Raw genomic sequence first — 11,445 nt, forward strand, 5'->3', positions numbered from 1 at the left:
AACCAGTAGCTCAATTCCAGGCTGTAGCAAAGTCAGATTGTGCAGAAGAATCATCTGTTTCCTGTGGTCTTGTCCTGGTGCTCCTCTGAGACAAGGTCTTTACAGGGGATCTGTATCTGGGGCTCTAGTTGTCCTGGTCTCCGCTGTCTTTCAGGGATGTAGAGGTCCTTTCTAGGTGCTGATCCACCATCTGGTCTGGATACGTACTGGATCCGGGTGACTGCAGTGACCCTCTGATCTGGATACAGACTCGATCTGGTGGCTACAGTGACCTCGGAATAAGAGAGAAACAGACTAATATTAGCGTAGATGCCATAGGGTGGTGCTATGCAGTTGACAAGGTGTCCTGTGATGTTGGTGGTGCATTTCTATGTGTTTCTAAGTTGTTCAGTGTAGTTTCAAGCAAGTTGCTATGTGGCTGCTAGGGTGTAGTGAAAGAGTCACATATTGGTAAAGTAACAGCACGATTACTGTGTGTCTGGTGTACAAACGCTACAGGATGACACAAACATTAGACTTTATTGCTTAGTGTTAAAGATTTCATTAAAATATGAGCAATGAAATGTGATGCTCAGTTTTTCCCCTAAATATATTCACTACCGCTTCATGGTTTTAATATTAGTATTGGCATCAGCTGAATGCAGACTTAAATAGAAACAAGCTTCATCTCTTTTGGGGAATATTTACATGATGTTTTGGAAATGGGTTCTAGTTCTTTGCTTGTGAGGGATGGCAGACAGATCTGAATAGAGAGGAAACTCTCCCTGATGTCTTGCTGTTCACAGCATGTTTGACCGGCTCAACAAAACTCCAAGAGAGGAATAAAGATAAAGACAATGGCTGCTTTTATTTCTTAATTCCACAGAAAGCGTAGAGATCGGCCACCCTCCTCGCAAAATGAATCACGGCCAGACAAATTCGTTTCTGGGTTGCGTTACTTAACTACAGTCATAGGTAAGGTTACCAGATTTTTCCTCATCCGCGCTCTCGCTCTCCTGCATTCAGACTCTTTCTACCTTTCTGTCTCGGCAGCCAGACTGTTGTCATCTCTGGAAATAAATCAAATCTACTAGCATATCACACACACACATCTGAATCACTGCTTATTGTATCCAGATGATGGTCACTGTTGTAATGTTTCTTTTAACATTAACGAAGTGTGAACTTGATTTGACCCCCAGATGTAGAGTGTTGCTACAACTACATGTACCACAATCTGATATCTGATGTCTTTAATTTTGATTGCAATAATAGACGTACCAGGGTTAGTTGTCACAATTTTTCTTTAAACCCACAGACACAAAAGTTAAACTCTTAACTGCAAAAACAGATACAAAACATCAATTACTAGTAAAACTAGGTGTTCAAACCCAGCACAAATAACCACTGATTGTAAAAACCAGCATTTGTACAAAAAGACATTTGATTCAAGGTGCTTGTGACAACTTCCTGTGTGACAACTAGCCCTGTCTTCCATTTGTATTTTAAATGCTTCATTCAAACATCAGCTTTATGAGAACTGCTGACAGAATAAACATACAACATATAACAACAAGCAACAAGGCATTTTTAACATTACTGTTTGAGACACTCACACAAATCTCTTATCAGATTATTTACAAGCCTTGTAAACTAGTTCAGACTCACCTCACAAATCTGCATGTATGGGAAACTCGACAGTAAAAGAAAGAGGAAATGTCATTAACAACTTGATTAGCCTGAATATTTTGTTTGCATCACCTATTGTTTACGTAACATAATAACTGCAACAAAGAATACAAGTTAATAGATTTTTTTATACATTTTCTTAAAAACACACAACATTTTATGATGCTTGTACCCCCCCCCCCCCAAGAATAAAATAATAATAAAGAAGGTAATTAAGTTAATTTGTTATTAATTTATAAAGCAATCTCTTTACAAACACAGAATTGTGAGATGTAAAATCAGAATACTACATTTTGTTGAGTTAGTATCTCACAATTCTGACTTTTTATTCATGCAACATCCACATGTAGGTTAGGTTCCAATGACAATATGTATTTTATATAGAATACATTTTTTTAATTGAGAGTCCCTATCAAATGTTGTATTTTGGGTTTGTTAACCTTCTTGTAATCATACATTTCGAGTAAGACATTATTTCGTATGTTTTTGAACAATGTATTCCTTTTTTATTTTTTTAAATGATAAATACATTATATATATATGGCTGATTTATAAAGCATAAAAGAGTAATTAAAATAGCTCCCCTTTATTCCTGTTTTTCACGTTTCGCTATATTTGTCAGCTTTTAAACGCAACACAGACAGGCATAAATAAATACGCGTGCACGCGCACACAGAGCACGATGGTCATTGTGGTGGAACTACACCCGCGCGTTGAGGATTGAAGCAGTAGGAGGAGGAACTTTAGTCGCTCATTTATTGAACGTTTCTTCACATTAGTGCTCACTCGAGTGCGCCACACACGCAGGGAGCGAGACACACACTGCAGAGCTCTCGATCACAGCGCGCGCAGCCGGATCGTTCCAAATTAAAAAAATTCGAATGTAACAGCAGCGGCGGGATGCGACATTATATCCGTCTGTCGGCGCTTTGATCAACGCACTACCCGAAGGATGGAGGGGAAACTTTGCTGAACTTACAGCTGATTTTTCATTTACTTTGCTTCAGACATGGTGAGTGCATCATTTCCTCACTGATATGTCTTCTTACGAGCCGCTTATATTTCCTTTCTTTGTAATATAATGCATTATTTATCCTCCATACTATGAGTTATGTCGATAGAAAATTTCTTAAAAGGAGGACAGTGCAGGAGGACGCGTTTGTTAACATTTTGAGAAGGTTTAAAGGATGGTTAAAGATGCAGATATCTAAGTACATTCTTAAAAAATAAAACAAGTTTAATTTAGGAACACAATGGTGTTATAGTGGTATGTCATGGGAGAAGCCTTTTATTCTTTTCCCTTCCTTGTGCATTAAAAGAATCTGAAGAACCAATAAAGAAACATCACTATTTTAGAACCATATAGAAATACACGAACCCTGTAACCCTCTTTGCAAATAAAAAAAAATAAAACAAGGCATACTGAATGTAGTGCATTGAGTGTTTCTGTTTTATGTAAGAACAGACACATTTTCCTTATTGTTTGAATTCATATTACATTTTGCATAACACTTTAATCAAACAATATAGAAATGCCTAAGTTTATTCATGCTATAGTTTGAACTGAATTAAAAATTCTACTGAGATTATTAAGTTCATGCTCTTTAAAATGAAGATGAGGCTCTTGAATAGTTACTAGCTTCAGAACTTTCTGCTATATCAAGAACTATATTTGGCAATGTAGGGTCAAATAAATGTGATAGATAGACAAATAAAGCTAAAAAAAAAAGATAAAAACAGAATCTAGATGCATTTTTGCACTTTAGATCAGTTTTTTGCTTACAGTATTCCAAACACAATGTAAAAAATAATTATTTGCCAGTCACAGTTTAGACAAATTTAATAAACAAAATATTTTATGCAAACAAAATTAAAAGTCCTATAATTTGAATACAGTTAGATACAACAATTTATTTGAAAGTCATTTAGCTGTTAAGTGAAATATTAGTTCTCCAAATCTGTTTGATGCGTATTTTGTATTTGTAATAATTTGTATTAATGTAGAACCTATTTTTAGACTGAGACTGAAGTATAACACTGACCAAATGCACAAAAGAAAAAGAAGAAAAAAACTATATGTAGACTTAAGATACTATAAATGATTGTCCTTTGTGGCCTTTTTCCATCAAAACTAAGGTGTGACTAAGTGCAATTAATTTTTTTTTTTTTTTTACATCATGGAAAGCTCGATGTGATTAAAATGCTAACATGATTGTAACTAATTCTTTTGGGTTAAAGTGCAGTGAAATATTTTTTCTGATCACTATCTGACCTTTAAAATACAGAAATTGAAATGGCCCCTTCTATTATTTAAAAACCACATACATTTGAATTTTCCTAATAGTGTAGAAGGTCTTTGAACAGAATACTTTGTTTTTCAGATCTAAACATCTGTATCATTCTTAATTTAATTAATCTACATTGCTTCACTCGGTACCATCATACTTAGTAATGAGTTTTACTCTCATGTCTTAGTTTATGTATACGTGTTTATTCACACGAGCAGCTTTTTTTTTATATAGTATGTCTGTTTGAACTAAATCAATGGCAGATTTCACAGAGCTGGATGATTACTCTGAAATCGCTGAGGCGATGTTTAAAGTCAGGAAGCTAATAAGGTAATTTTAGTGTGCCTTGCTAAGCATTTTTGAAAGAGAAGCATTCATCGTCCTTGAGAAGCTCTCACAACCCCCTGCTCAATACATTCACCGCTTTGTTTCACGAGAACGCAGGTCACTGTTGCACAATTCCAAATTATTAACAATCCAGGTCCACAGAAGAGATCAGGAATCGGACACTGAGATCCAAAACCAGTTGCAGATGTAGTACTGATCCTAAACGCCAATGCTTTCTTTCCCAAATGCAATGATTCTACCACCACTATGACTTTGCAACTCCAAAACAAGTCCAAGAATTATTGACTCATGCACGGCAACTCAGCAGATTTTGTTTTTCTATCTTGACGACGATATAACATCTGCACAAACATACAATGCAACTATTTTTGTCTTTGGTAACTTGACATATTGTTAAAAACATTGTAATATGATGAACTTTTATCTGGTGTTGGTGTTTGGTGTAATTCCTTTTTTTAAAGAACCAAATTCAGTTCAGTACCACTGGATTCAATCAAATTCAGTTGAAGTGGCCACTTTCCAGACTGTTTACACTTTAAAAGAATCTTATTCAAACGTTTTTTACTAATGTATTAGTAAAAATGAACCCCTCTTATTCTCAGTGTCTCAATGTAGATTTTGAGGATGTGCTGTACTCCATTTTAAAGTATGCAGATATTTTTTCTTAATTTAATTAAAGCCTTTTGCGGATACATCAGATCACAGATGAATTAGACTGAAATCAGACATAAATGCAGACTTATTTCAGTTATTTTTTGAAAATGTTGGATGCACATCAAAGGTCATGTGCACAGGGGCAAGTTTGAATTAACGCTATCGTTTTCAGTGTATAATAACATCAGGTCTCATTCTGAGCTCTCTTTCCGTCATGGTTCTGATTACTAACCCTAATAAATTGTGAATAAGCTGCACAATTCCTGCTCGAGGAGGCAAAGCGAGGCCCGAGTTCCCCATCCTGAGACCCCCTCTCTTAAGAAAACACAAATTAATTCCTAAAGTCCTCTGTAGCCAAAGTTTTCTGGAATGATAAATATTTTCATAGGAAGCACAGCTCTTCCTGAGTTTATCGGCACTCGGTTCATTATGGCCCAGCCCACGTTAACCCCTCGGTTTTAGGGTGAGGCTGAAGGCCTTGAACTCCGCTTCTGCTTTGAATTGTCAACTGATCCTCTGCTTCCAGATGGAAGATGACCTCGCTCGTAATGAGCAAAATATTTAGCTAGCGCCCATAGAGGGATTCCCGAAAGTCTTGTGAGTCTTGCACAACTAAATGAGATTGGTAGTGAAGAGCTGCTGTCACAGTTAACACTTTGCCACATCATCATCAGTCGGGTCTGTGGCTTGGAGTCAAGGCCAAGGAATTTTTCACTGCTCCTGATTAAAGGTATGAAAGGCCTATAATGCAAATATAGTAAAAGAAGCTTTCTGAACAAACATGAATTTTACTAGTGCAACTTTCTTTATAACACTAATAGCATCAAAGCAAGCATCACTACTATTATTGATCATACTTGGAGAAAAATTTGCTTTGAATTTCTATTCAGTATTTTCCCAAAACAACTGTTGCTTTGAGTATACATGAATGCTTTAGCAGCACAGTTACAGTCCGAGGCCCAATGACAGCGAGCTGAACTTCACATAAACTCTTCGCTTTGATCAGACGATGCTCGTACAGTCTTTGATTACAACTTCCTTTTGTAAAGTGAAGAAGCTGGTGTGCTCAAATGTTGAATACTTTGGGTGATTTGCATTACTTTCGAAGGTTTAAACACTGATTGATGATCATATTTGGCTTTCCAGAAAATAAACATCAGATAATTTAAAAATTGTGATCAGGAGGTCCTTTCTGTTGTGAGTAATATTGTATTCTGAACTGTATATAGAAAAACAAGATCAAAAGGTATATATAAAACAACAAGATAGTTTCATCTTGCGTCCAAATTAATGTAAGTCTGTTGGTTTTTCCACATCAATTAATTTGTTCAGATCATTAACCAAAGAAATGATCAACACTGATAGTAATGCTTGACTTCACAAATGAGAGAATATAGTTTGGAGAGATTCTGTATGTTAATGTGAATAGGAAGCAACACAGTTTTTGTAGTTCCCTTTCAGTCTGTCGTTCTCTCTCTCTCTCTCTCTCTCACACACACACACACACACAGTCATACAGTCATCCAAACCCCTCCTTTTCCCTACAGTCTCATTCTTTCACCAAACAGCAGCTGGTTCTTCAGCTATTGCCAACCTTATCTTATATCTTAATGCGCACACATACACACACACACACACACACACACACACACACACACACACACACACACACACACACACACACACACACACACACACACACACACACACACAGCCAGTGTCACATGCACCACTGTCATAAAGCAAACTGCTGAATATGTGTGATCCAGTGCAAATGAAAGGTGCTTTACCTTATTATTTTCCTGTTTTTATTTGGAAACTTTATAGATGCAAATAAAAAAATAACATGCATGCAAGTAATGAAGGCTGATATGAAAATAAAGTCATTACTGCTGATTGTCTGATAGCACCCAAGCAAAATTGGGACATTTCTACCATCACAAAGTATATACCGTTATACTCTCCAGTACTGATGCAAATAATGTTTAGGCCTATATTGGTGTTTTTTATGACTCTAGTTCATAGTCAAGAACAACAAAACTGAAAACTTCAGTCAATAATAACTCAACATCAGTCAACATGTGAACGATTAAGAGATTTCTTTAGATTAACTATATTCTCTCTCTCATAATTGATTTCCAAAGGTGGACTTTTCCAAACTTGGACCGTATACAATGTAAACAAATTAGTTCTCTTGAATAAGCTGCAATGTTCCTCATCTCTGCCACTCAGGCGCGTTTACACATGCTAACCGCCCTCAGGGCAAATAAGCAGGAACTTTTTCTACAGGTTTCTTTGATAAAGTCATTTATCATTCAGTGACTGTCCACAACAATGTAAGCCAAGGATGTTAGCATTTGCAGCTACCATGTTGCAAGGTAAAAAGTTCAAGACTGCTAACTGAATAAACTACTTAGTCTTCCTGGATTGGGCATACATTATGTAGACAACTGTTTTGCAAGTCATGCGAAAGCTCAGGGTTTTAAATCCAAGTCAAACAAGCAGCAAACTCAATTTCAAAGGAATATTCTTGGATAAATACAGCTTAAGCTCCTTTGAATAGCATATACTTAGGGTTAGTGATTTGAACAAAGCTTTAAACCAAAGTATAACATTTTTCATAACTCATCCTGCATCATGTGTGCCAGGTACTTGAGGTGTGCATACTGGCTGATGATTTTCACCTAAAACTGGAGAAAAACTGAATACCATAGAGACTTGGGCTAGTAAGAAACCACCAAATCTCCACTTAAACCACTTTTAATTAAGTAAAACCACCCAGACAACCTTAGCAAATGTATTGCAACACACTTGCAACGTGTTTTGAGTTTTGCACATTCAAAAGCCACTTAAAAACTTCAAAACTAAATGAAAAGTTTGCAAGCCTGATATTTGATTATACCTTTGAGAAAAAGAAGTACACTTTAGCATATGTTTAAAAAAAACTTATAGAAATAATAAACATTAAAAGAACATGCTATAATATATGTTAACTTAAATGTTTGAACACTTCAATGCGTTATTTACAATTAAATAAAAATGTATTAAATCCAATTACATCATGCATTATGCAAAATTATATAAAATTAGTGGAGTGCCTATTTTGACCCATTAAATAGGACTAAAGTACATATTTATATGTAATTTCATAATACCTTCTATTGATTTGAAATATGGTTAAAGTGTACTGTCAAATATATACTAAACTATACTTAAATGTAATTTCTACTGAAACCTGTATGTCATATATTTAAATATATTTAGAATTTCACATATCTAATAATAAAAATGTACTTTTTGAAATTTAACTTTAATGTTATATCAAATAACACACTGCATCAAGTCATGTTCTTCAGTACATCAAAATAAGTGTGCTTCTTTAAAGTGCAACAAACAAAAAAAAAAGTTTTTGTTTATTTTAAGTTTAAAGATACAATTTTACATTATTACAGTGTTTTTTTTTTTGGTTAGTTTTTTTAAGTGTGCTTACGTAAGTGTGTTATGTAACAGTTGTGAAAGTGTACTGTGGCCTTTAATTTCATTTGCAAGTACAGTTTAAAAAAAACATTAAAAACAGTCATTAAAGCATCAGTGGTGCACATTTAATACAATGAAGCACACTCCTTTTTCACAAGGCCAGTCAGTGAAATGGTATCCTAGAGTAGTTGCTCTTTCGTTGTGCATCTGATTTGCATGCTCTGAAAACACGCAGCTCTCTCTCTCTCTCTCTCTCTCTCTCTCTTCCTGATGCACTCGCACCGGTTTAATGCAGTCTGAGCCTCCTGACTACAACAGGCCAGATGTGTTACCTGACCGATCCCCTCATAAGACGGATCCTGGGAGGTCCACCAGCTGTCCCCATCCATGACCCACGCTCCGGGGGTGAAGGGTCCAGCAGATCTGGAGGCTGGCGGCAGTAGGGACGAGGGGGATGGGTCTGATGAGAAATTGGGAACCGATGGGGCAAATGTCTGAACGGAGGGAGTCGATTACACATAAGTCGGGGGTTTTTGGGTGGGAGAGGGGATCCTTCCATACAAGCTGGCATGAAAGGTGGCTTTCTCCTCTTGGAGGCTGTCATGTGGAAAGCAGAGCCCACCATGGCAGGCGGTTAGTGTTACACACAAACATGGTGGCCAGGAACGTGCGGCCGAGCCTGGGCTGGGCTTTTTAATAACAGAAGCCAATAAATTAAAAGTCTATCTGCAGGACGGAAAACTGATAGCTTTCCGAGGCCTTTCTGCACTGGATTTTGTCTGTGCTCATTTGTTTTGCACTTTCCTTTGCTGTATTTTCTGGACAACAATTTCTGAACAACTATAGAATAGAATGTTTTCAAAATCAATTTTTTTTTCCAAACAAAATTGTACGATAGTTTATTTCTTGCAATAGTAAAAATGTGTAAATATATACTTTCCATAATGTGTGCATGCTCGTTCCTGTTACACTTTAATTTCTTCTCTTTTTTCTGGCTGATATACAAAGAGGAACTTGGAAAGAATACAATGTTTTAGTAAGGATTCAGTTTGAATACAGACTTGTATTATAGTTTATATTACAGCATACAACAGTAAAAATGTATAAATATGTATTTTGCGTGTGTGGAACCATTTGTTTTACTGTATTTTCTGGACAAGTATTGTCATGATTTGGCTGAAAAGTAAAGAGGAACTTGAAAAGAATAAAATGTTTTAGAAATGATTTAGTCTAAATGCATACTTGTACAACAGTTGTGCAAAGGTAAAAACTTAAATATAGATTTTCTGCACAGCATTTTGTGCATGCTTACCTGTTTAATTTTTTTTCTTTGCTGTGTTTTCTGGACAGAAAGTATTGTCATTATTCTGAATGGAAAGAGAAACTTGTGAATTACACAAAAATCTATACCATGCAGGTAAAATATCTTTGAGCAAAGAATACATTTTTTTAGAAGCAATTCAATTTTAACACACAATGTCACAACAGGATATGTAATGCAATGGCAAAAATGAGTAAATATGGACTTTCTGCACAGTGTTTGGTGCGTGATAACCTACTTTACTCTTTTATTTGCTGTATTTTCTGAGAGAAACTTGTGGCAAACTCTGGCACAACAGAAATGTTTTGCAAGGAAAAAATGTTTTATTATTAATTATTCAATTATTAATTACAAAAAAGCACTGATACAATGGTTTATATTATGCAACAGTAGAGATTTTGCTATAGAAATATAAGTAAATATGGCATAAAATGAAAAAACAGCTGCTTTATCGTATCAGTTTGACTGTTTTGAGTCACATTTTGCATTGTTTCTGCACTGATGTCAGAATTATTTTTTGAATAATCCTATCTTTTGGTTTGCGTCTGTCAAGTTCCAAATAAAAAGAGAATTGAAAACACTCTAATTCACCAGGTTTTCTAAAAATAGGGGATTACTCTACATAGTAATGCAACATACAAACCATTTCTAATTGAATTCCCACCATCTATCGTGATTTACATGGTTAGCATTATCCCTCACCTCTATATCATGCATTACATCACTGTGCATATATGTCTTCGTCGAGTCTGTGCAACACTTATCAGTGTTCCCATGCTCTGCTGCACTCCAGCATTGATGAAATCCCTGGACAGTGATGTAAGCACCGCCGCATCTCAAGAGACCATTACTAGGCTGTTACAGCCCCCCCCCCCCATCGCTCCATTAGCGAGCTAAAGAGCAGACGCGTGTGGCCGGCCGGCTTTATTTACGAGAGTCCGAGTTCAAAGGCTGCAGACAAGCTTGAGCCCCAAAGGCAAGCGGCCGCAGACTTTGTGTGTGCGTTTCAAATAAAAAATATGGCTTAGTGCATCAATTGCAAAAACTCCCACAGCATGCACAGAAAGAGGCTTGAGGTTCAACACCATGTAGTGAATTACCTTGATGTTTGGATAAGACTATTTACCAAATGTCAAACGCATCACTGAACTATAACGAAGTGAAGTGTGAGGATGAGAGCCTCACCGACAATCACTTTTCATGAGAGTCTACACTACAAAACTGCTGATTTCAGTGGAAAAGTTGCATATTAAGCATATACAGGAAAACTGTGCAGAAAGGTTTTTAAAGGAAAAATGAACAAAGAGGACTAATCGTTTTGCATGCAAACCTTTTGGTATTCACTAAAAAGTAACTTCATCAGCTAGCCAGAATAAGTTTAATGTTTGGATAAGACTATTTACCAAATGGTAAATGCATCACTGAACTATAATGAGGTGAGGTGAGGTGAAGTGTAAGATGAAAAGTGTTAAAAACAATCACTTTTCACTAGTTTACTAAAGCCATTTACACGGAAATTAAATAAATAAATAAAAATATTTCAATGGAAATCGCATAACAATGATGTACAGGAAAAGTTCAATAATTGCTTTTGAATGCAGGATGTTTATTTTGGTTTGTTTCCACTGCATTTACAGCAATGTATCAGCAACTGTTGAATTTAGGCACTGAGATTAAAACTTTTTGAGC

At 36.0% G+C, this 11,445-nt stretch overlaps 1 protein-coding gene across 3 annotated transcripts in view; it reads left to right on the plus strand.

Annotated features, from left to right (window-relative positions):
* Positions 1-2,427: 2,427 nt before the first annotated feature.
* The window catches only part of LOC132160720 (eyes absent homolog 2-like), a 35,990-nt gene continuing 26,972 nt past the window's right edge, over positions 2,428-11,445 (plus strand). The window contains exon 1 of one of the 3 annotated variants that reach the window (XM_059570383.1): positions 2,428-2,680. The gene's annotated coding sequence lies outside the window, so the exon portion shown is untranslated. The remainder of the gene's footprint in view (positions 2,681-11,445) is intronic. The other 2 variants (XM_059570382.1, XM_059570381.1) reach the window with 2 other exon arrangements.

The sequence above is a fragment of the Carassius carassius genome, chromosome 17 (assembly GCF_963082965.1).
Source record: "Carassius carassius chromosome 17, fCarCar2.1, whole genome shotgun sequence".
In the NCBI taxonomy this organism is placed as follows: domain Eukaryota; kingdom Metazoa; phylum Chordata; class Actinopteri; order Cypriniformes; family Cyprinidae; genus Carassius; species Carassius carassius.